Consider the following 26,753-nt stretch of genomic DNA (forward strand, 5'->3'; position numbering starts at 1 on the left):
AGTAGCCTGACTGTGATTTAGTGCGGTTTTGTATATATTAACATTTAGTATATATTAACAAAGACAGAATGGTGTTTGGTCATTAAAAAATAAGACTAAAGTTTACCTGATAAACAAGGCTTTGAGAATGAGAGAAACCCACATCATAGAGCCTATGTCAGATCCATTGTTGTGTTTTGTAAACATGGCAAATGAAAAGAAAGGAGTGAGACTGATTAGGGCTACACAGCATTTTCATTTATAACTTTTAACACAATGTATACTGAGTTAAATTTTTGTGCCCATTAAAATGAGGGCCTACAATTTACCATCTAGAGCTATCCTCATTGAATTCAGCCTACTGAGAAATGCAAACACTGGAGTATATGTGGTAATTAACTACAGATGTGATTATTTGACAAATAATCATAACAAATAATTGTCACTTCCTTGTTTAGAAACCACTAATTTAAAACATGTGTGTGCTGACTTAACCTCTCTAGTGCACCCTCTTCTAATGTGGGGAGAGAAGAGAGAGAGAGGTTCAAGCTGTTATCTTTTCTACAGGAAAACTAACCTTTTGTTCTCTGGTTCTAACTTTCTGTTTCACACAGTTACTCTACTCAGAAGCATGTTTCGCACTGGCTTCTGTTTTACAACACTTGTTATAAAAAGCCTCTTTAGGAGAGCAGAGTGGGAGGACAGAGGCACAACACACAACATGCTGTGATACTGTTTTTTCAGGATAGACCAGTGACAGTCATTTACACTACTAGAGTGCTGCACTCTTCCAGACACGAGAAATATACAGATATTTTGCAATCAGAATAATGTTAGCTTAGATTATTTTAGTTTAGATTAGGCAACAACTAAACAGCAGTATTTTTTTGAGTGAGAACGTGGGTGCTTCATCTCAGGCTTTGCAGTAAATACCGGCAACAAAACAGCTATTAAATGGGTATCCAAGAAGGTTGCCCATGGCAGACTGGGGGCTGTCTACCCATATTGTTGGAGAATTATTGCCTTGAGGTTATAACATGGTTGTAGAGAGCAAGCAGCGGTAGAAACTTACAGGCACAAGGAACTTATAGCAACACACACAAGAAGAAATTAAACATTTCAAAGACAGGGAGTCTCAGACCACCTTCTCCTTTAGCACATAAAATAACCCTAAGCATTTGGTTTCTTCATCATCTAGACATAAACATGATACTGGCATTTAATAACACCTCCTATCTTCAGAAGGACCACATGAATCTTAGCTGTATAAATATTATAAATTAAGAATTTTAATTTGCCCATTTGTATTAGTAAAGTCAAAGGTAATTTTACTTCAGTTAATGATGTTATACCAAGGATAAACAAGCAGTGTCAGCAGTAATGATTAAGATGGTATATTCCTAAGGTTGCACATATCGTTTAACAGTGTTTACTTTTAAGTATAGTGTTTATCTGTACTGAAGGAAAAAAAAAAAAAAAAAAAAAAAAAATTAAACCCAGTCCCCAGTCTTCAAACAATTTAATTTAGGTTCTCAGTCAAGTGCTGGTGTGGAGCCTTTAGGAAATAAAAAAAAAAAAAAGAAAAAGCAAGACTCTTGGTGAATGTTTATGTAAAAAAAAGTGCTGCTTATGTTTCAGCTTCCCCTCAGAATCTGTAGTGTAATGTTTACAGAAAGTGGCCAACAAAGTTGTGTAAGTTGATTGTCATGAACAATACCATTTTAGTTAATTATTAAAACTTTCTGTCATGTCACCATGGTAAAAAATGGAGATAAAAGGGGTTGTGTATAATCACAAGTTGTGGACTTTTCTTCTTTCAACTTCACTCTGTCTTCCTTTCTTTTCTTTTTTCTTTTTTTCATATAAAAAAATAGAAATCTCATTTTTGAAAAGTCATCAAGTTTGAAATCAACATGTATTGCATTTATATCAACAAAGATCTTGTTTAACTATCCAGTTGAAGTAAAGATACTTTCCAGGCCTTACCTGCCTTAAGCTTGCTTGACAGGGTGCAGAGAGGATGTAATACAGTCTCTTAGGAAGAACTCTGTTTTCTGGGCAAAAGAAAGGTGCCCAGGAAGGAGTCAGCATTAACTGTGGAAGCAATAATAAGAGAGGTGTGCTCCTGCCCTGTGGTGGGGACATGTGAAGCTTTGCTCCACTGCTTCTTCCACTCCACAGGCAGTTGACATCCCTGCAGACACTGTCAAGGTCTGTCCTTCCTGGGGATATCAGTGCTGTTCTCAGTGCGGAGAAGAGGATTCATGGAGATGACCCAGCTATAGCAGCGATGCACTTGTGTGCACCCCACAACTCCAGTCCCATGAATACTCTGGCTGGGAAGATATGATTGCACACCTCAATCATATAATTGCACACCCTGTCCACATCCAGAGGTTGTCTTCAAATGAAACCTAAAGTATGTGGGAAGATGATATCCCAGTTTTCACCTGGGCTTTCAGTCAGAACAAAGGGGATACCAGTAACAAACCAGAACTGACAAATGAAATGTGAACTGCATCGTCTTGCTCTGTGAGGACACAACATATTCTCTAGCAGCTTTGAAGGGTAAAAACTCTGCAAGACAATGGAAATATACTCTTTTAAGAAAGATCCTAAACACTACTTCTGAATTTATGATGATGGGAATCTTCCATGGCTACCTTCCACTGTAAGTCTCTTAAATAAGTCCTACAAACAGCATACACAACTACTATAGGCTACATACACAACTACTACACGGGCATAGACTACGCTGGGTAGAAGGAGCTCAAGTAGGCTGACTTTATAGAACCAGTTCAAATAGGAGATATCTAATGGATTATTACAAATTTATTCCCTGCTTCACTTACATCCCACCAGCTGACCAGGAGGCCCCTAAGCTCTATGCCTGGAACAGCAGACAGTTATCCCAGATGCCTAACCACCTGCAGGATCACAGCACTACATAACTATTCACCTTGGAAGGGAATGGAGGTCATACCACAGCCTCTTCTCTCCTATATGCCACTGCTTACCACAAGCAATCCAAGCAATGCAGCAATCCAAGCCTCTGTACTGGAGTCCCTGAGCTACTTATAATTGTTGTACAATGATATGTTCAGGCTAACAACTTTGTGCCCCTGGGTCCATTTACTTTATCAAAATTAATACCAGAGTTTGATTCCATACAAATTTTACATGTTTTTTTTAAATGTGCCATTTAAATGCATCCTTCTAAATTAGGTATTTTGGCTCAGTTTTATTCTACAGAGAGAGTTGTTAAAAACTAAATCTGTAATTTTTCTGTATTTCTCCCTGTATAAAAACAAAGAATTACTTCTGATGTCAGGGTAACCAGATCAATATAATTTGATTAAATTATAAAGAAAAGGGACAGAGAATGACCCTGTACTGAGACGCTAACAGAAAACAACCCTGTACTGAAGTCAGAAGAAGGAACGCAATGCTGATACAGCATGGCTGTCTTCCCCATCTCCCCTTGATGTCTGGTCTCAGCATACTGAGACTCCTGTTGTTTCTGTGTATGGCTGGGGTCAGAGAAATAAATTATTTTTTTGCATTCTCACACAACTGGAGAGAAAAATTCCAGTGCCAATGTCAACTTCCCCTTTCCCTGTGATAGACAAGAACAACTGGAAATATGGAGTAGCTGACTGATACAGTGAAAAATAAATTTGAAAAATAAATAAATAAATAAATAAAAGAAAAGAAAAAAAGGATAAACTAACTTTTTTTTTTTTTTTCCACCTGCTTTTGCTTAGGTGAAAGAAATGTGTAAACTCCAGAGTGCCAATGAGAGAAGTAGATTCATTTAATTTATGGACATACCACTGGGATAGAATATACTATTCTAAGGACAAGTGGCAAAAGGGCACCAGGCAAGCATAAAAGGTTCAGGAAAAAATTGAAACTTGGGAAAATTTCCCAGCTTTTCTGACAGCACTGCAGCCAAGAAAGGTGACTTACTAGGGTACATCAATCTGATGTGAAATATTTTTTTCAGCGTCCCTGATTAACTGTGTAGAATCAATCTTTACGAAATACAGCTCTCATACACCTGCGCTGGCTTTGAGAGAATGATTTGACAGGGTAGCAATCCAGAAAAAATATTGGTTAACACTTTACTCATAATTTTCGCTGACTAATTGTACTGCTCAGCCAAACCTGATTCTCATCTGTTTTCCTCAATCCCCACTCCCCGGTTGATATTTGGAGGGAAGATGAAATATGAGATGCTCCTTTTACCCTCAGTCTCACAGAGGCAGTTCAAGCTGTCTCTTTTTTCCTCTCTCCTGCAATCTACCTACAGGTTAGTCTCAGAAAACAACACAAAATACAATACATCACCACTGCAAAGAAAGAAAAAAGAAAAAAAAAAAAAGAAGAAGAAGAAAAAAAAAAAAAACTCCTACCCAAAACACAATCAATCATACTGAAGGCTCAATGTATGTGGTTACCTTGCTATAAAAGTCTTAGCACCTTACATTTCAACAGCTCTTTCACATTAAGTCCCCTGTGTGTAACTTGTTTCTTGAAAGCTCAGATGCATTTTTTTACATTCTTTTAGACCAGAGTTCACTTTACAAGTGAAAGAGCTCATTTATACTTCCTCTTACAGGTCAGAAGTAGTAGGCCTACAGAAATTTATTCATCTTAGTTCATCCATGGAATGAGAAAAAGGTTATTGAAGAACCTGTGCAACAAAACCTTGGCATGCAGAACAGCTATGATGTCTGATACAAACTTCTTTCTGTGGAGGTTTTTGCTTGTTTGTTTGTTTGAAAAAAAAAAAATCCTGTAGGAATTAGCAGAATTTTTTTGTAGACATCTTTTATACCTTAAGAAATTAAAGTAGTACCTTTCACAAACACATACACAAAGAAATAATAATAATAATAATAATAATAATAATAATAATAATAACAACAACAACAACTTGGTTTATCCATTTAAAAATGTATTTTTAGAAATAATTAATGGCTTTTGCATTTTAGTTATTTCATAATTTAATTATTTTTCTGTTTATGAATTGGTCAGAATGTGATCTCAGTTTATGGGCTGCATAAACTTACAACTGATGCATTAGTTACATCAGAATGTTTTCTGTGTGAATTTGGGAAAGTCATTCTGAATAGTAACAGACGAGTAACTGTTGAATAACAGTCAGAAAGGACTCCTCATGAACTGTGTCCAAAGTCCTACTGAAATAAAGATATCTTATTGCTTATTTATTTTCTGTATCTGGAAGGCTATTTTCTACCCTTATAGACAGAAATTTCATCAATTCAACAATTCCAGATCTTGAATAATAAATATGTTCAGGAAACTACTGAAACAGGGTTGAAAAAAAAAAATAAATAAATTTGAATATTGAATGTTAAATATAGACAATGATGATTTCTCATATCATTTCAGTTTAGGCAGAAGTAATGAAGAAAACAAATTGAAAGTATGTAATAGGTCTGAAGAAACAGTTATGGATGTTATGGTGAAGTACAAGTTGAACATGACCAGTTGATATCACATTGTTCCTTCCAGAAAGATGTAGAACAGCTGGAGAGATTTCCAAGAGAAGTAACAACTACAAACAGAATCTCAAAAAAAATCTTCAGTGAGGAGGGACTGAAAGGGATAAGATTGCTGAACCTAAGGAAGAGGAGAATGATACGTATTCCATTGTATGTCTGGTATGCAGATCATCATCATTACATGAGAAGCAATTATAACATTGAAGGTTCTATCACTAGTTATGGCCACAGTGGTCAGGAATAGATGATGAAGCAAAGATTGAGAAAGTTAGTCAAAACTTTTCTAAAGTTAACTGTAATGAAACATCAGAGTAGCTTGCCTGGAGAAAGGCTTGGGAGAGTCCACTACTGGAGGTTTTAAGGGCTGTTTTTAATGTAGCTGTTAGCAGTAACACAGGTAGACCTGAATCTACCATGCTGTAAAAGGTTTGCTCCAGATTCTGTGGTACTATATTCCTCATCTGTAAAATGAATACTGCTGAATTTCTATTTACCATATAAATGCTCTGAAGGTCTCTATAGAATTAGAATTTTTCATCTCAAGGTCATTCATTACCATTTTCTTTGACCCTTCATTGCTTATTGAGGGAAAGGTTACTAAGTATTCTTCCAGGTCCTCAATGGATAGTTTTGAAAGAAGAAAAAGAATGATCAAAATGACAAATAACAGAGCAAATAATATATTGTGACTAGTGAATACTCTTTCTCTTTGACAAATGTGCTTGTTTGCATGTGAATATGGGTATTGATACAAATAGAAATCATCTATCAAATTTTTCCATGAAAAGAAACCAGTCTGTTTATTGGGAGGGGTTGTAAAATACTTTAAGCAAACAACTATTTAGGATTCCACTCATGATTTCAAACTGTATTCACAGTTCAAACAGCTCTACCATATCATATGCAGGCAGTTCACCATTGGTGCAGACGCTGTTCAGCATTGAATTACACTAGCAAAACACAGGTAAAGGTCACCAATATACATCATCTCATTAGAATGATTAGGGGCTGAAATATATTTTCTCACACTATCCTGCTGGTTTAATAGCAGAAGTTATGTACTCACAAGTTTATCAGTTTATGGAAGTGCAGCATTCTTTTCATCATGTATTACAGTGCTAAGGTCAGTTCTGGTTCACTAAGCCAGAGGGAAATCTATCATTTCCATATCTAAGAGCCACAGTGAAGTGTGTCATTTTTGGCTCCCTTTTTCTGATGTCTTGAGACTTCTGCAAGACTCTTATTCCTATTTCTCTTATCGGGTCTTGCTTAGCTCATGTTTCTCTTGGTCTGAGATGCTCTTCACTCTGTCATTACCTTCAGTGTCCTCCCACAGAATAGCCATTCCTGGGCAGCTTTTCATCTCTCTGTCTCTCTTTAGCTTGAGCTGTTGGTAATTTATAAATGTGATAGCTGCTTTCAACAGAACTGAACTACTGGACATAGCACAACATGTGTTGGGGGACATCTACAGGCTGATTCCTGCCACAGAAAGTTAATGGAGATGAACTGTTAGGCAAGTCAAGAACATCTCAGTCACAACTAGGTTATCTTACTTTTCTCTTTTTATTGGTCAATCTTGAAAAATCACATCCTCTCTCCAAAAATAAATGCAATAAAGCCTTGATTCCATGACATGTATGCAATTACCAGTAACTGCTTATTACTATTTAAATAACTAGAAGTCAGCTATGGCAAATATAGCTAAGTCAGCTAAGGCTTAGAGTACTAAACATTTTTCAGATAGTGATACGAGGTAACAGTATGGCTTTTATGTCTGAAGATCTTTGATCATTTGGATATCATTTGGCAAAGAAAAAAAAAGTTTTACATCGTAGTTCTTTGTTATATATTGTTGTTATATATTGTTGTTATATATTTATAGTTATATATTACGAAAGAAGGAAGGTCTCCTTAAGAGGAAAAGCATATTGGTAAATCTAGCAGAAAACTCTATATCCCATGTAGAAAATGGATGTGTAACTTTTTATGTCATCACGAACAGTAAACCACTGAGAATCAGATTTTCAAAGAAATGCAGTTCCTATTGAACCCAGAATCACTGAGAAAACAACAAGGTATAATAAGCCTATAAAAAAAATATGAATATACATATTTAAATGCATTCAATTTTCCATACGTAATATTTGCATGAAAGCATTTAATGAGATATAGAGTTATAGACAAGTTTGTAAGTCTTCCATCTGGAAAAGTCCTATGGCTTCCATATCCCTCAATGGCAGTAATCACCTATCTGTCAATACAATCTGCGTCATCTATAACATAGCTTTGCAGGAAGGAATGTACAGCTGTCATTATAAAAATATTTAGCTTACTTGTCCTCCATTTCCCAAACACTTTGGTCATATGTCAGTTCAGGCATGGCTGCTGAGAGCTCTCTTAGTTGGGAGAGTAGACAAGACAATTTCCTAATTCAAGATCTTCAGTCTTATCTTCCCAGTAGTTGAGCACCTAATGAGCTTCAGTCCTAAATAAAACAGAAGTAGATGAAGCAACACCCACTTCCACAAAATAAAATAAATGAAAAAAAAAAAGAAAAAAGTATTTGGTCTGTGGCTCCTGGTGCTGTCTGCTTCTAGTTGTAATTTACACTTTATAGCCAACAACCTACTTACAGAAGTAAAGGTTGTCTCAGAATGATATTTTCAGTTAAAGTCTTATTTTGGGGGGTTTTAGATACTTAATAGTATCCTGAAGTCTAGGAACCATGATAAAAGGCAAAGTTGCATCTAAGCAGATCTGTCTTATTCTCTCCTCTGACATCTCGTACCCAGATTTCAGCAGCAGCTCAGCTGCATGGGTGCCAAACATATAGCACAGACAAGGTTTGTGTGCTTTCAACAGATGTTCATGACAGTGTTCCTAGTGCTTACGCAGCTGAGTTATTGCCAGCATGTCATTACAATTTTCCAGCTTAGATAATATTTTCCAGACCATTGATTTCTTTCTCTTCAAATGTCCCATGCATTCAAGTGGCTCCATGCAGGTGAAAGAGTTTTCCCACATGAGGCTGAAGGATGTGGGTTTTGGGCTGAAAACCTAGAGCCTAAGCCTGTGGGATACAGACATCTCCTTCCTGTGAATGTATTTGCTTAAACTGCTGACTAATGCCAAGGTTATTTCCTTGTATCCCATCTTCACAAAGACTGAACTCTGCTAAGAAGTGACCAAAGGGACAGAGAGATGATAAGTAGTGGAGGAGGGAAAAGGAAGTTTTGGGGACCTTAGTAGACTCTGGGGCACTCTATTAAGATTTTTGCAAAAGAAGGATTGTGAAACACATTACAATGTGTTTGGGCTCTGTTAAAAACATAATACCATATTCCCATCTGAATCTATACTGGGCTTGGAAGAAAAATACTCAGTACAAATTATTTTTTTGTTTGTAGTTAAGGACTGTAGTTAACTAGAATAAGGTACTGTATTTTGCAGTTTTTCCAGAAACACGGCAGAACATTTTTTTAAAAGCCAAAGTTGTACTATTATTTGATGCAATGATCATCATAGATGCTTCCAATCATAACTTAGCTGCTTGTTCACTTTCTTCTCATAATTATTCACATCTCTTTCTGGAATACTTAGACTTGCATTTTTTTTTCCTAACAGTACTTGCTGAAATTCAATAAATTATTTTTAAAGTCAAAAAGATCAAAGAATTTTTCCTTGTGTTTGGAGCGAAAAGTGGGTTCAGTGTTGAGTTAGTGATATTTGTCAGTTCCTCCAAAAATATAATTCACAGTCTCACACCAAACTTTGGATAGTTGTTTTAATAATGAAATTCAACCCATATATACAAATGTATTCCTCCCTAACAACAACTTGTGCTAGACAGATTACAAGAACATCATTGAAGTGTGGTCAGTTTTTAATATAAAAGCAATTTCTATGTTGAAACTATTTAGCTGTGCTGTAGTCTTACATTACAACCACAAACATAATGAAGCTATTCCTCAGTCTCAAGGTTTTCAGTCAGCACACAATTCTTCCAAAGTTACTGGAAAAGAGCTAACTTTTATAGATGTGAATATCTCAATAGGTAGATGAAGTCATATTCATTATTTATTTGGCCAAGAGTCTAGAAAGTGACAGCTCTCTAACAGTCAAATAGCAATATAAGAGGAGCACAGCAGGAAGAAAGCCAGTACAAGAAGTATGATGCTGTTTCTGAACAGCTGGATTCCCTGGCAGTTGGTGACAATGTCAGAAGAACCGTTCACAAACTGGAAGATAGTCTACCTTTATATTAAAATATCTTAATAATTTTAAAGGTACATTTTTTTTTCCCTGAATCTTTCAATATAAAATTTAGGAAATAATTTATCTTTTTTATGTCTGTAAATACTTTATTACCTTGAGCATTTTATAAAGCATGATGCAATCCGCTGTGGTTCAGAAATTCAGAGCAGGGAATTATTATATATTACATTTCAATGTTAACATTTCAGCAGCCATTAATTACAGCATTTCCTAATAGCACACAAAGTGCATTTCTCAGAGGATCACTTGTCTTCTGAACATCACAATGTTAAGCTAGATGAGAGATCAGGTTGCCATAATGTTCTGTCAGATCACAATATGCAACAATGGAAAGGACAAGTGAAAGAAAGTCTATGTCAGACTGAAGGACATCATTGTAGGGTCAGTCAAGTGCTAGCCAAAACCAGCTCTGCTTCTGTTAGTTTTGCACCTCACAAGAAAAGTATGTAACAGATCACTGAGCAACAACAGCCTTTGGTGTAAATCTCTTCTCTTTTGCAACAGAGGTGAAAATCCAGCACTGCTTTGTGGAAGTAAAGTCAGAAGTAATGATGATGGTCTGGATCCAGAAGCTGTTAACCTGAAGGTTTCTGGTTGCTAGTGTTAGTTAGGTCTTGTTACCTCGTGTTTTCATTTTTGTTTTTATTTTTTCAAAATGCAACAAATAGTTGCTATCAAAGGCTAAGGTTATAAATTTATATCTTCAATCTTACTATAATATAGGTGCTAGCATAAGGTATTGTGCTTTTCAAAGTGACTCCCTGACTCCCTACTGGCCTCTAAGCACCACCCAGCCACTCAGTCACTCTCCCAGTTGGATGGGGGAGAGAAAAGTGACAAAACTCATGGACTGAGATAAAGACAGTTATCTAGGTAGAGCAAAATCTGTGCATGTAAGCTAAGCAAAAAAAGGAAATCATTCACTTCTTCTCATTGGCAGGTGGATTTTCCATTTCCAGGAAACCAGGGCTCCTTCTCATATAACGCTAACTTGGGAAGACAAATGCCATCACTCCAAGCACACATTCTCTCTTCCTTCTTTCCCCAAGCTTTTATTGCTGAACTCAACATCACGTGGTATGGGACACCCCTTCAGTCCATTTGGTTCACCTGTCCCGGCTGTGTCCCCTCCAGCTCCTTGAGCCTGGCAGGGCAGCACGAGGAGCTGAAAATTCCTTGGTGCTGTGCAAGCACTGCTCTGCAATAACTAAAACACTGGTATGTTATCAACACTGCTTTCATCAAAAATACAAAACATAGCACCATACACAGTACTATGAAGAAAATTAACTCTGTCCAAGCCATAAACCAGCACACACCCACTTCACAACCGTGAAAGCTGTCAGCTGTATTTTTTTTTTCCACAAGAAACATTTGCATCTGTCAATACGAGACATGATCTTAGAGGTGCCTTTATCCCTTACCTGCCTCCTTCAGCAGCTACAAAAGAGGTTGAACCTCCATCAAATACTTTTCCGAGGATAGTTAAAGATATCAGGTACAGCAGACCTCCTTTTCAAAAGGTCTTCTTTTGTCAGCTATTGAGCATTGGTATGGGATATGTGGCTATCACAGGACAGCGTAATGTGCCATCCTGTGCAATCTGACAGCACAGCCTGCCCCTCCTACCCAAATGCCAAGATTATATGCCTGCAGCAACACTGGTCATTGACACCCTGATGATCTAGCAGCTCTGTATGTTACCTCAAGTGCTGTACAAATCATTTTTCTTGATCATCCATGTCAGTGACTGTTATGAATCAGTGAACAACCATGAGACTTTTAGCCCAGCACCTCCTACATCCTTTCCTCAGGTGGAGACCTCACTCCACATCACTCTGCATCTACCTCCAAAAAATTACTTGCTTTTCACAAACTCCCACCATGTCCTCTTCAGTTGACTAGCAAAAACAAGCCCCTTTTCACAAAAACTGTGATCTTTGGCTTTGCCTGCATTGCTCCTGACCCGTGTCTCTGAGGGAGATGTGAATCACAGGACTGGGGGGGAGGGGAGTCCCGAGATCAGACAGTATGAGCAGAATTTGTTACAGATCACAGCAGCAACTTATCGACAGTCAAGTGAACAGCACTGAACACCTTCTGCAATAACTGCTTGTGTGCCTCACTCTGTAGTGCAGGTCATCCTAGATTTGGGGTAGAGTCCTGAACATAACAAGAAGCTACAGACTAGAGCATATAGAAAACTGCTAGATAAAAATCTACTCCTAAAATGAAAAGCCCCATGCAGGTGAGGATGTTGCTTTTCTAGGATAACAAAATGACTTCATATGCATAAAGGAAATCTGCAAGGAAGTACTGGGAGGATCTGCACTTACAGGGACTACATCTATCCAAGAAAACTTAATTGCAGCAGGGAATGTGCCCAGGCATGGCGACTCAAGTACCTTTTCTGCTAAATCATTAGAATGGTTCTTGGTCCCTTTTTGGCCTCCCAAAGAACATGCTTTTCCGACTTCTTTGCACAGCCTGGGAGTCCTCATGGGTCACTCCCGGCAGGCAGTTGCCCTGCAAGCAGCCACCTTATTTTGGAAGATGGCAGAGTATAATAGTAAGGACAAGGGCTTTTGTGTGCCAGGCATTTATAGTGCCAGCCAATGGACATGGACACATTTAATGTACTTGTAGTGATGTAGTTAGTGTATCTGAGAAACCCATGGACTACAGCTATAGCTCAAGCTGAGGGAAGCAAGCCAGGAAAGCTGCCACGGGCAGAAATCCAACTGAACACCAGGAGACAGGGATGCATCCTGCTGCATTCAGCACTCTCAGCTGCTCTCACTTTCCTCCAAGGCTGAACAACCTCAATCAGTTACAGGCTTCCCTCCCTTTGCTGCAGCCTGAACAAGCCTATCCCAAATGATGTCCTGAAAATAGTATTTCCTGTACACTGAAGGTTTGCCCCAGAATGCTGTAACTCTATGCAGCACTGCTACATTCACTTTAAAGGGGTTCATGCATCACCATTGTACCACAGCGTGGGAACTCTGCTTCATGTATCATTAATCCTGCCTTGGGATAGGAAAATGGACTAGGTGACCTTTTGAGATCTTTCCTAGCCCTTTCTTCTGTGATAAATACAGGCCCAGGACAGACATTTTCCATTTCTTTTTCTTTCTCTCTTTCTTTCTTTCTTTCTTTCTTTCTTTCTTTCTTTCTTTCTTTCTTCCTTTCTTCCTTTCTTCCTTTCTTCCTTTCTTCCTTTCTTCCTTTCTTCCTTTCTTCCTTTCTTCCTTTCTTCCTTTCTTCCTTTCTTCCTTTCTTTTATTTTATTTTATTTTATTTTATTTTATTTTATTTTATTTTATTTTATTTTATTTTATTTTATTTTATTTTATTTATTTTTTAAAGTCATTTCACAATTTTTATACTTCATCAAAAAGAAAGAAAACATTGAAGGAAATAATCCAAGCCATGCTCACTTAATGCCTGAGAAAATATATCGGCCTGCCAAGCTCTGAGACCAATCAAGGAAGCCAATTTTAAATTCTGTGGACCTCCCATGAGAATGTTCTGCTAATATTTATATCTTAGCTCTGATTTGGGTGATTGCCCAACCTCCTCAGCTGAACTCATCCACTAACGCAGTGTCAGGAGAAAGAGACTGTTGTTTCTCCCTTGTGAAGGCTTCACCACAGGGCATTCAGTCCACTTCCAAGTCTCAAGCATCTGATCTGTTGGGTAAGACTTGCCATTCCATTGTGCCAATACTTGCTAAAAGAGACGGCTAGTGATACCCTCAGCAGCATAACAATTTAACTATGCTTTTGCATCTAGGTTCTGAGACATAATTACTGAATGTATAAATACAGATACTTCCCTTGAAGTCTTCTTCCTGGGTAGCATGATCAGGGTGCACTTTCTCAGACAGGGTATGGTGTATCCATCATTAGAACACAGTTGCATCTATTACTGCTACTCCAGCTGTCCATCTGGGCATTTCTATTATGAAAACATGGGAGACAAATCACAATATAGGAAAAAGAAGTGAGTAGAAGACATGTTTTTACGTTCATCACTGATTTTCAGCCATGGTCTATCTGTGCGCACTGTACAGATATAGATTTAAAAAAATAAAAATAATAAATTATAAAATCTTTTGAACTTGAGATCAAATTTAAACTATTTACAGTTATCAGTAACACAAAAGCTTATCCACATGAGCTTTATTAACAGTTATATGTAAAATCAAAACATCATATGTAAAATCAAAACTGGCTTGGTGATGGCCAGTGAGCAACATCTCCAAGCATCTGAAAGGCTTTAATCTATAATGCTATTGCATGGATATTGATCAAAGCCAACACAAAGGAAAGAAGAAACTTTTTTTTATCTCAGAGTACTATTGTAGGCCTTCTATATCTATCTTTTCAAGTTGTATCTGCTTTTGGAAGGCAGAACTGATTAAGTTTGCTCTTGCTCAGCTTTAAGCAATAGACTCCTGACTTCTGCAATTCCCTCAGCTTTTCCAGAGCTTCATTTTTAACACACCATGTTGCTTAAAAGCATGTGCTTCTTTTCTAGTCATATTGTAATACAAGTGAAAGAGTTGGACTTGATGATCCTTAAGGGTCCCTTCCAACTCAGGATATTCTATGATTCTATGATTCTATGATTCTATGAAAGAGCAGTCAAAGGTCCAATACAATATATATATATATATATATATATATATATATGATTAATAAATCAAAAGACTTTGTAGGTAAATGGAAGGAAGTTTCTTCTCTTTGTTCACATACAAAAATCCTACAACTGAAGAAAAATGGTTTTCACACCCTAACTACTGACTTTTTTAAACTTTGGAATTGTAACAAACTTTTCTGATCTAAAATATTTATAGAACAAATGCAGTAAATTCCAGAAGAAAGAGTTCTTACACATCCAAGTTGGTGAACAACTTCCGTATGTTGACTTAGTTTTTCCCAACACGAACACCACAATCACACCACAGTCTTTAACCACAGACTAATTGAAACTATAAATATGCACTGCAAACATGGTCCAAACCTACCACGGATTTCTAATGAGAAAACACAACATTTCATAATTTGCTATTAAGGGATTGATGGACTTCCCATCTTTCATTTGAGAGGGATGTCAACTCATTTCTGGTAACTTGTTCTTTTTCAGTTCTAGGAATTTCATCTATATCTGACAGCCACTCCTGATAACTTCACTCAGTTAAGACTTACTGAATTCTATTAAAAAGCTCACAGCAAAAACTGCATGGTAAATCTGAAGTGGAACAGGGGAAAATATATTTTTTCCCTTACATCTAAGGAAAACAAACACCACTACTTTGCAAACCACTTTGCAGTTGCAGATGTTTTTCACAGAAGAGTGAAAAATATTGTTGTAATTTAAAAGGCTGGTCTGGACTTCAGTTGTAGAAAACACGATCCCACAGGTACTGTACTTAATCCATTGATTGCTTCCCCTCAAGGAATTCTCCCTCTCACCTCCTACTTAATCATTCACATACCCCCCCACTCTTCCTAGCAAAGAGGTCTTGTTCATTTATGGCCAGATAGACTTTACAGATAGTCTTAAGTATCTCAACTCAAGTAAAAAAGTCAACTCATGCCAAACCCATACTGAGGCAATGGCAGGGAAACATTATCTCTAACCATGCATTTTATTCTAGAGCTTCAAGTCAGAAGTTCTAAATAAATCTTCATGCTTATTAGTATCAAAATAGTATTAAATTTCCTCAAGTCTGTTTCTGAGACAGATATCTCAATGTTTTAAGGGATTTGGGAAAACAAAACAAAACAAAAACAAAAACCAAACAACAAAAAAAAAAGAAGAAAACACAAAAAACACTTCTGAATCCTTTGGAAGGAGCAAAATTTAGTTCAAAAATTGCCTAGAGGGAACTGTTAACCAGTTCGAAAGTCACCTTCAGAAAAGATGAAATTAAGTTTTCTTCTGCTAACATTACTTATCTGTTATATTGTGGTCCAATATCCCACTGGATAGTACTGTTCTACTGCAGATTGTTCTGACAAGTGAACAAGATCCCTGGTTTCATTTACCTTTAATAGACAAGAAGATTGAAAAGTGTCTGCCACAATTTCATTAAAAAGCCCATTCCTTTGGGCAAAGCATTTTTTTTCCCATGGAAAAGGAGAACTATTTCCCATCTGATCTCTCCTTTGATATTGTGCCAATTGCTTTTAAACTCTCCTAGACATGAACCCAACCTAGGAAACATCATTGTTTAATCTTAGGTAATCTTATTTAACATAGCAGAGAAGAAATTAATTATTTATTTCTTAACTGGACTTCCATAGCCGCAGTGACTTTTATTTCAAAGCCCAATAAAGCTATATAGCTACTTTCAGATATAGCTATTTGAAAGAAATAATACCAACATGCAAGCTGCTTCAGGTCAGATGTCGGCTCTTCATTCCAGGTTAAGGTAAACCACCTTGTCTGAGGCTTTTGTGTAATTATGCTTTTACACAAGTCTAGTTGTCCCCAGCCATGCTTGCCTTGGTGAGTCTGCACAAAACCAAACTATTTTCCTTTGGGATGAAACACAAAGTCCAGGGTCCACTTAATCACTCAGCATCAAGGAGGAGAAAAGAGGTCTGCTTCAGTCATGTCCAACTCAGAAAAGCTCACACTATGAAAATTTACAGAAAAGTTCACACCATAAAGCTAATGGTACTAAAATTGATTTATCCTTCCGTTTCTGGATACTGCTGTTTTATCATCCCAACACAGAAAGAACTAATGAGCAACTAACCTGTGAAGGAAACCATGTGGGTTTGACATTTCCATGCACTGATACTTGCCAGAAGATGAGCCTGGCAGGAGGTCTGGGAGTCAGATATCCCCTTTGCTGTTTCCTATTGTTCACAGAGTAAGGACTTGCTACACCAGCTATTTTCTTTTTGCATCATCTGTTACAGGGTCTTTCCAAGAAAGTTACTGCATTTCTTAAGAGTTTCAGGTGGGACTACCTTGTTTCTCAGGCTGTGGCTTTAAGAGCCATTGCATTGGGTACAGATTTAATCATTCCAGTCTCCAGACTGTCCCATAATGCTCATTCCTGCTATTCTTCTTCCGTCATGCCAGCAGGAAGTATCATTTGACGATTTAATGAACCAGATTGATAGCAAAATTATTGTGGTTTTTACAAATGGCATAACTGGAGGAGAAGGAAGCTAAGGCAGGTGCAGAACCAACAGCTGGGGGTGAACTGAGGATGAAAATTAATATACATCAGATCTTTTTCTTTAATGTGTTAGCTTGTGCAAACAATCTGTGAGCACAGGCTGTGGAAAGCTGATGGGAAAACTTCAAAAAGGAGACATCCTGGTGTATAGTTCAGGTTTACAGTTTGTTCAACAGAAATTTTTGCAGCACAGCTGAGGGGAGAGTTAGCTGTGATACAGAATGGGAATCAAGGACTGAGGGTGGGGACAAGGAGGCAGAAGGAAAGGGTTTCCTAAACCAGTGTTGGCCAAGTCCTGTGCACTACTGAACTTCACCCTGTGTGTTATTTTCTACTTTGTCTCTTCCCAATCCAGCATTAGGTGCTCAGGAATGACACAGGGCTCTATACCTGGGGCTGAGTTGACAGCACCAGGTGGCCCAAACCTCCACACCACGAGGACTGTTTGTAGCCTCCCAGGGAGCACAGCCCCAGCAGCCTGATGTCCACATATTCCAGAGCTACCACCACCACCTCTGTGACTGTCCATTTGTAGTGGGTTTACGTGGCAAGGTTTTGGTAGCAGGGGGCCATAGGGGTGGTTTCTGTGAGAAAGATCTAGAAGCCGCCCCATGTTTGGGAAGGGCCCCGTTGTTTTCCAGATCTGAGCCAATAAGCGATGTTGTTTTGCGCCTCTGTGAGAGCATATTTAAGACAGGGAAAAAAACGCTGCGCCACACAGCAGCCGGGAGAGTCAAGGGAGTGAGAAAACAGCCTTGCAGGTGCCAAGGTCAGTGTAGAAGGAGGGGGAGAGGTGCTCCAGGCGCCGGAGCAGAAGTCCCCTGCGGCCTGTGGTGAGGACCATGGTGAAGCAGGATGTCCCCCTGCAGCCCATGGAGTACCACGGTGGAGCAGGGTTCCACACTGCAGCCCGTGGAGGAGACCACGGTGGAGCAGGTGGCCCTGCACCGATGGAGGCTGCCGCCTGTGGAAGACCCCTGCCGGAGCAGATTCCGGGCCGGACCTGTAGCCCGTGGAGAGGAGACCATGCAGGAGCAGGTGATATGGCAGGAGCTGCTGCCCGTAGGGGAGCCAGGTTGGAGCAGTTTTCTCCTGAGGGATGGACCCCGTGGTACGGACCCATATCTGGAGCAGTTCTGGAAGAGCTGCTGCCTGTGGGAAGCCCACGCCGGATCAGTTCGTCAAGGACTGCATCCCATGGGTGGGACCCCACAGCACAGGGGACGAGAGTGACCGAGAAGGAGCGGCAGAGAAGAAGTGCTGTAGACTGACCATAACCCCCATTCCCCCGTTCCCCTGCGCCGCTCGGGGGGAGGAGGTGGAAGAGGGTGGATGGGGGGGGAGGTGCTTTTGGTTTCTTTCCTTTGTTTCTCACTTCTCTAGCTTGTTAGTAATGAGCAATAAATCTTACTATCTGTCTTCTTATGCTGAGTCTGGTTTGCCCGTTACACTAATTATTGCGTGATTTTCTCGTCCTTATCTCAATCCTTGAGCCCCTTTCACATATTTTCTCCCCATTCCTCTTTGAGGAGGGGGAGTGAGAGAGCGGCTGTGGTGGAGCTCGGCTGCCCACTCGAGCGGAACCACGACACCATCATGGACAGTGCCCTCCTGCCCAGGGCAGCAATCTACCAAGCATCCTTGCAGACTCTTCTGAGACTTTGGCAAGTTCAGCACTCGGTCCCCGGCAGAGTTTATAATTCATGCAGGCAGAACACCTTCAGTCAGATCCATGTTCTCATTGTAGATGCATATCTTCCCCCTGTCAGGTCAGTTCCTATGTCTATATACAGCTCTCCTACACACAGTGAGAAATATTTTGTTGTGACAGGGCTTTGTATCCTTGCAAAGCTGGTGGCTGACTACACTCCCACCAGTGCTTCCATAATTGGCCTGCTAGAAGAGAAGACATCCTGATTGGCACTGTGAGTAAGAGGTGTAATTCTTTGGTAACTCAAAAGCTTATTGAAAGGTGTTTGAAAAAAAATCACAGAAATCAAGGGCAACTTGGAGATTTTTGAATATTAGAGCAGAAGAGAAAAAACTAAAGGAATCACAGAATCATAGAAGAGTTTGGGTTGGAAGATACCTTAGAGATCATTCCATCTGAATAGGAGAAAGCATTTCTCTGCTGTGAGAGTGACAGAGATTTGAAACAGGCTGCCCAGAGAGGCTGTGGAGTCTCCTTCTCTGGAGATACTCAAAACCTACCTGGATGCCATCCTGTGCAATATGCTGTAGGGGACCCTGCTCAGCAGGGGCATTGGACTGGATGATCTTCAGAGGGCCATTCCAGCCTCAACATGATTCTGCGACCATGTGGTTCCAGCCCTCCTGTCATGGGCAGGGACATCTCCCACCAGACCAGGTTGCCCAAAGCCCCATCCAGCCTGGCCTTGAATAGTTCCAGGGATGGGGCATCCACAGCTTCTCTGGGCAACCTGTTCCAATGCCTCACACAGGAAGCAATTTTGCTTATATCCGTATTCTTCTGCACTGCTAAGAGCTCCAGACTAACTTCTCAGTGTTCCCACTACTCTCCAGTTCTGCTATAATCCACATTACTTCATATAGTAAAGGATATATGTAGATAACAGCCCAAGAAAAGCAACATTTTCAGCTGTGAGTGCTGGGCCTGGGTTACAAGCAGACAGACGACTTCTTTTTTAACCTTCCAGGTGGCCCAGATGTGTGACTGGTAGTCATAGGCTGGTTAGGAGATGTAAACCAATTGAAATCCATCTTAATTCCCAAAACTGAGGTACCACTGCAAAGTACTCTGTCTAACAAGGAGCTTGCCTTTTTACTTCTGTAATCCACATAAGGCAGTGGTTTATAAACTTCTTGGCATTAGTGCCAATGATCATTATTTCAAAATGTCAAGAATACTATTTAAAGTCTTTCTGCCCTTAAGGGCCCCCTTCCTTGCTTTTCTTTTCCTTGCATTCTTGTGAAATTGAATGGGAACCTAAAATCAGTTCCAGTTCACCTCCTTCTGTGACAGTTTTTCCATAATAATGCATCAGAATGCTATGATCTGTCTTTTAGGATGTTTACTAGAGGCCTAGGCAACATTAACTCAATAGTAGGACTGGAAGGAAATGAAAGTAGAAATAAGGAAAAATGCAAAAATCAGATAACAGGTTTTTAGCCAAAATGTCAAACTAATGCAGTTAATGTCACTAATTTTTCTTTTATTTATTTATCTTTTTATTTATTTTTATGTTTTCTGAGTGTTATTGAACTAGTTCATATGGCTCAGCCAAGACGTGGAAGTGTCTTTGGTGAGCTATAAAGATGCTGAGTAAGCAACAGAAATGACTATGCAATAAATTGGCATGCACCCCACAGAAGTGAAAAGCTCCAGTCAGGTAGGCATTTATGTATTCATTTGTAACTTTAGATTTTTTAAAAAGTACTTTGTCATTTTATGTCACAGCAAGAGTAAACAGAACTTTGTTTAAAGTGGCTCCTCATACTCCCAAACTAATAAAAGCTCCTAAAGGAACAAAAATAACCTGTTTGATCTTCTGGATGAACACAGGTCAAACACAAAAATACTGTAGTACCCTAGTGTAAGGGTAGGAGAACCATAGGATTTCAACCTGGAAGGCAAAGGCACATGGCATATCCCCTCAGGGATGCACTTGGAAAAAAAAAAACAGATACACATGTATACACCACCAAATCCTAACTTCAAAGATTTTCACTTCCTACTCCACACATTTGAAGAAAGAAGGAAGGAAGAATTCCTTTTCCTGTTCTGCTTTTAGTATACCCTTCCTTCAAAATACAATTATCAGTCTATGTAAACAATCTTCATGGCCTCAGGTCCTAAGAAACGTGAGTTTCCTTTTCCAGAAGCTCTCACATCTGCCAACCCCCAAGTAACCCAGAGAAGCCTGGCCAACTCCAGCCCTCTTATACCTCTGGCAATCCCAGAAAAGTCTACTGGCAAGCCCAGACTCCTGCCCTGCTTTTAAATTTATCTTAGAACTCTTGAAAGATCAGCACCTTCTGTCCTAAACTGTTTCCTTATGAAAACCACAAATCTCATATGTATGCCTATTATTTTTTGAGGGAAACACATATGCATGTTAAAAATGTCCATGGACTTATTATTAGTACAAAAGCTGAGTTCTCCTACATCTTTGTAACTGTGCATTATTTAGAGGGTGGCTTCATTTTTCCCTTCACCATTCTGTGCAAGGAGCAGCACTGAGCTCCTTCCATTATCCTACTCTTTTTGTTATGAGAAAAAATGAAAAATAGCTAAATATAGTTTTAAAATTCAAATTACCATCTCATTTTCTCATTTCAACTTTTCTGCCAGCAAACAAAGCTTTGGCTATGCCCACATGGACCATACTTTCTAAACATCTTCCATTGTTCTTCAGACCTTATGAGTAATATTCAAGAATAATTTTTAACCTTTCCATACAATTATTAAAGAGATTAATTATGCAAGATATGTCTTTTTATCAAGACACAGCCAGAAATGGAGACAAAGAGAAAAACTGAAGCTCCTAAATAACTAAGGTTATGAAAACTTAGACAAAAAATGCACCACATAGCTAAGACAGTCAAGTCTACTGACAGTAGCAGTAGACAGTGGGCTCTGAATGTAAAGGAGGGTGAAGTTTTGTTATCCTCATTCTGGGCATGCCCTGCTGTGCTGTAAATTTAGGTGATTTCTGAGAGAAAACAGTAATTTTTACACAACCTACAGCAGCATACCTGTACTGCCCAAGCAGTACTAAAAGTTTGTTAAACGGAACTACCTCTCCAAACAATCATAGGGGAGTGTCTAAGAAACTGTAATGAAATAATCTATAGCTGAGAAGAATAATTCAACTAGTAACAGTAGTGAAATACTTTGTACTGAGATTGTTGCAAGCATTCCATAATGAATTATAAGAACTATAAAATATTCCAGTTCCAGTTATTTCAAATTTGTCAGGCCATTGTAGCAAAAGTGCAAGATCTTAGCATGTTAAATGCATGAATTTGGATGTCTCTTGTTGAAGCTGCTCAGAGCAAGACAGATACATTCATTACGAGCAAAGTGTAAAAACCTTAAAAAAAAAAAAAAAAAAAAAATGAAGGAAGCCAAAGAAAGAATTTAAAATGAGTTTTCTAGGATTAAACCAAATAATGCCTGCAGTCATAAAAGATGTTTATTGAAAACACCTCATTGGGGCCACAGAATACTTTGTAGTATGAAACATAATTCTCCACTGCAGCTACGGTTGTGATTTAACCACACTGACACTAGTCTATTCAGCACCCAGCTGCAGTCTGCACTGCAGCCTCAACTTAAAAGGAAAATAATCCTGACCCATCTTGTCTAATATGGCCTCTGTTCCTCTCACCAAATGGAATAAATGCTACACTCAAAGGGATGTGATCTCCATACAAATCTGAGGTTTGTACAGAACTCTGTGCATGGTGGCAGTGCTGGTTGGCCTCATGAAACCTGAGGAACAATGAGTACATTTTCTGCCAAGATAGAAATAATAATTACAACAAAGAAACATGAAGATTTTTTATTTTTTCTTTCTTTTTTTTTTTTTTTTTTTCTGCCAGCTGTGTACAGGTAGTAATAATGCTATGCGTGATAATTAATGAAGGATTTTTCTCCAGCCTTCTAGAAGGATACTAGATTCAGTCTTGAAAGAGCGGATAGATAACAATTTGAATACTTAAAGAAAACATATTTTTTGCATGCTTGCAATAAATTAGGATTGCATGTTATTATAATCCCATGGGAAACACGATCCATTGCATTCACATTTTCAAAACTATCACAGAATCACAGAATTTCTAGGTTGGAAGAGACCTCAAGATCATCGAGTCCAACCTCTAACCTAACACTAACAGTCCCCACTAAACCATATCCCTAAGCTCTACGCTCACAAAGAGACAACTCTGCAGCTTAAGAAAATTATTTGCTGCAAACAAGGACACACATCCAAATCCCAGGGTTGGTAGAAGCTAGATAACATGATCTGGGGTAGGATGAATAATCTTGATTTATGCCACAGAAATGTTATGAGCTGACAAAGGTAGCATTAATTGCTTTGAAGAAAGTGCATTAAGCCTTTCTAGAGATCCCTATGAAGCATCACTCTAACTTGTGTGTATAAAAACAGCACTGAAACAAACAGAGATATACTAGGAGACTCCGTCTTCCCAATTTATCTCATCATCAACTTAGTGATTCAGCATCACTGCCTCTACCCAAAAAAGTTGAGCACATATCTTTGCCAGTGTAAGTGATCACAGAGCAATTTGTTTCATTTTAGTAGAGCATATCAGGGAACAAATGGAGAGAAGACTCAAAGTACTGAGTAGATACCCACTGAGCTGAAGTCAGGAGTATCTTAAGTGCTCAGGATCTTTGAAAATAAGGCCAGCATGACTTAGTGGCTTTAATATTTGTTGAAAAGTCCATACATCTCATCTTAAAATTATACTTGACAGCAGAATTCTAAATGTCACCATGAGGAAACTTTATCTTTTGATTACTAATATAATAATCTTTGGGGCTTTTTCTTAATAAGTTTCTTACTGAGTTGCCTGAGGAATATCCTGACACATTGTAAGATACAGTGCAGTGCTACTGTATTTAATTACTACCGCAGAACCCAGAGTCCCAAAGAAAGAATTAAACTGGATGAAGTATGAAGGATTCATTTTCCCAACAAAGTAACTCCTAAGTCACTATTGGATATGGATACAAAGATTTATTTTAGTGAAGTGAACTCCATGAGCTGTCATTCCTTTATAGTCAGGAACTCGGGTGATTTTTAAGAATGGTGAAATTGTCCTGCTGAGCTACCTGTCCCTTTTTCCAGCTCATGCTTTATGCTTTTTAAAGCATGTTGAAAGCTTAGTTCTGGAAAGGGAAGAATAAAAATTATTATGGACCTTGGGAAACTGCAAGGTTATCAGGGAAGAGAGAAAATTGTAAGGTTTTCATTATTTTGAGAGATCTGGACAAAAAATTACAACCCCAGATATTGTTTCTCGACTAGGAATGTGATAGACACTGCTAGATCTTTCTACCTTCTCACATTCCTTATTTTAATGCTTGCTACTTTGCCTATTATGGCATAGAAGACTTCATTCATTCATGTTTTGAAAGCATTTTCTGCTGTATTCCTGTTCATAATGGTCATAGTGGTTTCTTCAGTAGTGAAAGGTTTGGTGTTTTTTTTAGGGGGGTGGGGGGAGGAGGAGGTTGTTTTTTTCGGTTGGTTGGTTGCTCTTTTTGTTTTGTTTTTGTCCATTCATCTGCCTTTCTTCAAATGGCACATAATATGAATGTAGAGCACTTGAAAACTTGTCACAGATTACGACACAAAGTTCAGGTCGGAGTTTATAACAATAGGTTGTTCCTGCTGGCTAGGCTCTTCTGATCCATGGAGGGAACTTCACAAAAAGACACAAATATTTAAGTGAGTCTAAATAAATTTCCTTTATTCTCTTCCAGACATGCAAGTGAAGATATTGAGACTGGTTAACAGCATTCCATAAACTCAGATAGACCAGCTACATCTGCTTCTAGAACTAAATTTAAATAGCATAGCTTGATTACACATACTTTATGTTTAAAAGTGTAGATGTTTCTGGTATGTGGTCAGGATTGCAATTAGAGTGTTCCTTGATTAATGTGTGTAAGAATTAGCATAAAAGAAAATGGAATAATATACAGATATAAAGCAGATTTGCGTTTGTCTGCATGCTGAGAGCTTCTCTATGGTTTTGAGTACAGGTCACTTTGAGCAAAGCAATGTAATAATTGCCTAATAATACAGTAGAAATTACTTTTAGTTCTAGCCTGAAATATTACTTTAATGCCCACACTAAAGGTAACATACTCTGTTAACCTTAAATTTGGAAACTGAGACATGAGTTCCATCCCTATAACACTGAAGAAATCAGAAAATGGAATCACAGACTAGCAAGGATTATTAATATATTTATCTAAAGATGGTAAGAAGAACAAGTCCAATATATGTGATTAAAAAGGAGAAAGCAGACCTCATTTTCCTACCCCCAAAAGCAGTTGTGTCTGAATGTGTTCTCTTACCCAAAAAGAAAAAACTTTTGGAGAATAATAATAAAAGAAATAAAGGGGTTAACACGTACAAGTTCATCGAGGACTGACAGTGTCACGTTGCACCTGTATCTTTCTTTGCTGATTTTCTTGGCAAAGAAAATGCAAAAATCTGATCTATCAGAATTTCAGTGAATATGATACAGTATGACATGAGACATTAAAAGACAATTAAAAATGGAAACTAATAAAAGAGTTATGAAAGGCTGAAAACAGCTGTAGTTAGTGTTGAAAGATGAAATATCAGTCATGGAGAAGAAAAGGAACTACAATGCAGCCCTGCAAGGCTTTGTTCTGTGAGGAGTTTTACTAAAGATTTTGGCACAAAAAGTAGTGTGCTAGTAACACTTGTAAATGACATCTAGTTGGAAAGCAACATTGAAAGAGATCAAAATATCATATAAGAACTAGTGATCACTAGCATTGTATGGTTGTGAGGAACAGTACTCGGGACTGGGTCCATGTACCACTGGGTACATAAAGACTGGTAAAAACTTCAGGTATAAACTGGGACAGTTTTACTGTATGAAATGAGATGCAGCAAGACACTATCAGGCAATGATAACATGGGTAAGTGTTTTCAAATTTTATACTCTAAATGTGAACTTCCGACATAGATTTCAGGCAATTATTTCCAACAGAGGGCTCATCAATGCCATTTCATAAGGTACCAATGAGATGTGAAGGGCAACTCTGTCTTGACAGGAGGATAAATTCTTGCAAGCCCTGAATAGACAAAAAGAGCAGATTCTAGCTAGGGCTGCGTAGAGCCTCTTTGTAAGGCACAGAGAAACTGGGTCTTTTCCCAATGTGCTGTTGTCTGCCTAGCAAAACAAAGTTCCTTTGCAAAAAGTTATCATAGTTGATTATATTTTCCATGGTTGAGGTGGCTGGTGTCCAGAGTTCTCATTAATACATGTAGGATTTACTGAAGATAGTTATTTACTTGTACTGAGACAGTTGTGGGTCTCAGCAGAATTACAGGAAATTACAAGGGAAAGGTAGGAAGTTTGATTCTCTGTTCTGCTTATCATTTGTTAGAAAGAAGGTATAGAAAAGACAAACCATCACTGATGAAAGCAAGGCCAGAAGAACAGTACCAGTGGTTCCTCTGTAGTCTTTCTCTCAGCAGTCTTAGAAGAAACATCATGTCTCATTGTGAGTTGAGATGACTACGTTCTAGAATGTCCATAATTACTCAGGGTAAGATTTTCAGAAAGGTCAATTTTAACAAGAAATAAGAGACACTTTAAGTCCCTAACTCAGCTGGATGTCCTCCCAGTTTAACAGCAGACAGCTGGAATGGTTTCCACAAGCCCAAGAATAAGGGACAATTTATTCAGTTGCAACACAGGCAGTTGGGTAAGGACAAAGACTACCATAAGTATCATGCTTAAACTTCAAACTACTAAAAGCAATGCGATTTCACAAGAGGTAGCTGAGTTAGACACCCAAGTGCATAGGTTAAGATTTAACCATAAACTGAAGTAAGGCTTTTCCCTCAATCTCCTTAGCAATAAGACTGTAGAGCTAACCTTTAAAAATAATGTTTTTCAAATGTCAATCCCACCAGTAAAGTTTCTAATGTCTTCTATTAACTATTACAGCTCTTATTTTTCTGATGTTTATAGACCTCATA

Source organism: Anas platyrhynchos, chromosome 2 (genome assembly GCF_047663525.1).
Source record: "Anas platyrhynchos isolate ZD024472 breed Pekin duck chromosome 2, IASCAAS_PekinDuck_T2T, whole genome shotgun sequence".
In the NCBI taxonomy this organism is placed as follows: Eukaryota; Metazoa; Chordata; class Aves; order Anseriformes; family Anatidae; genus Anas; species Anas platyrhynchos.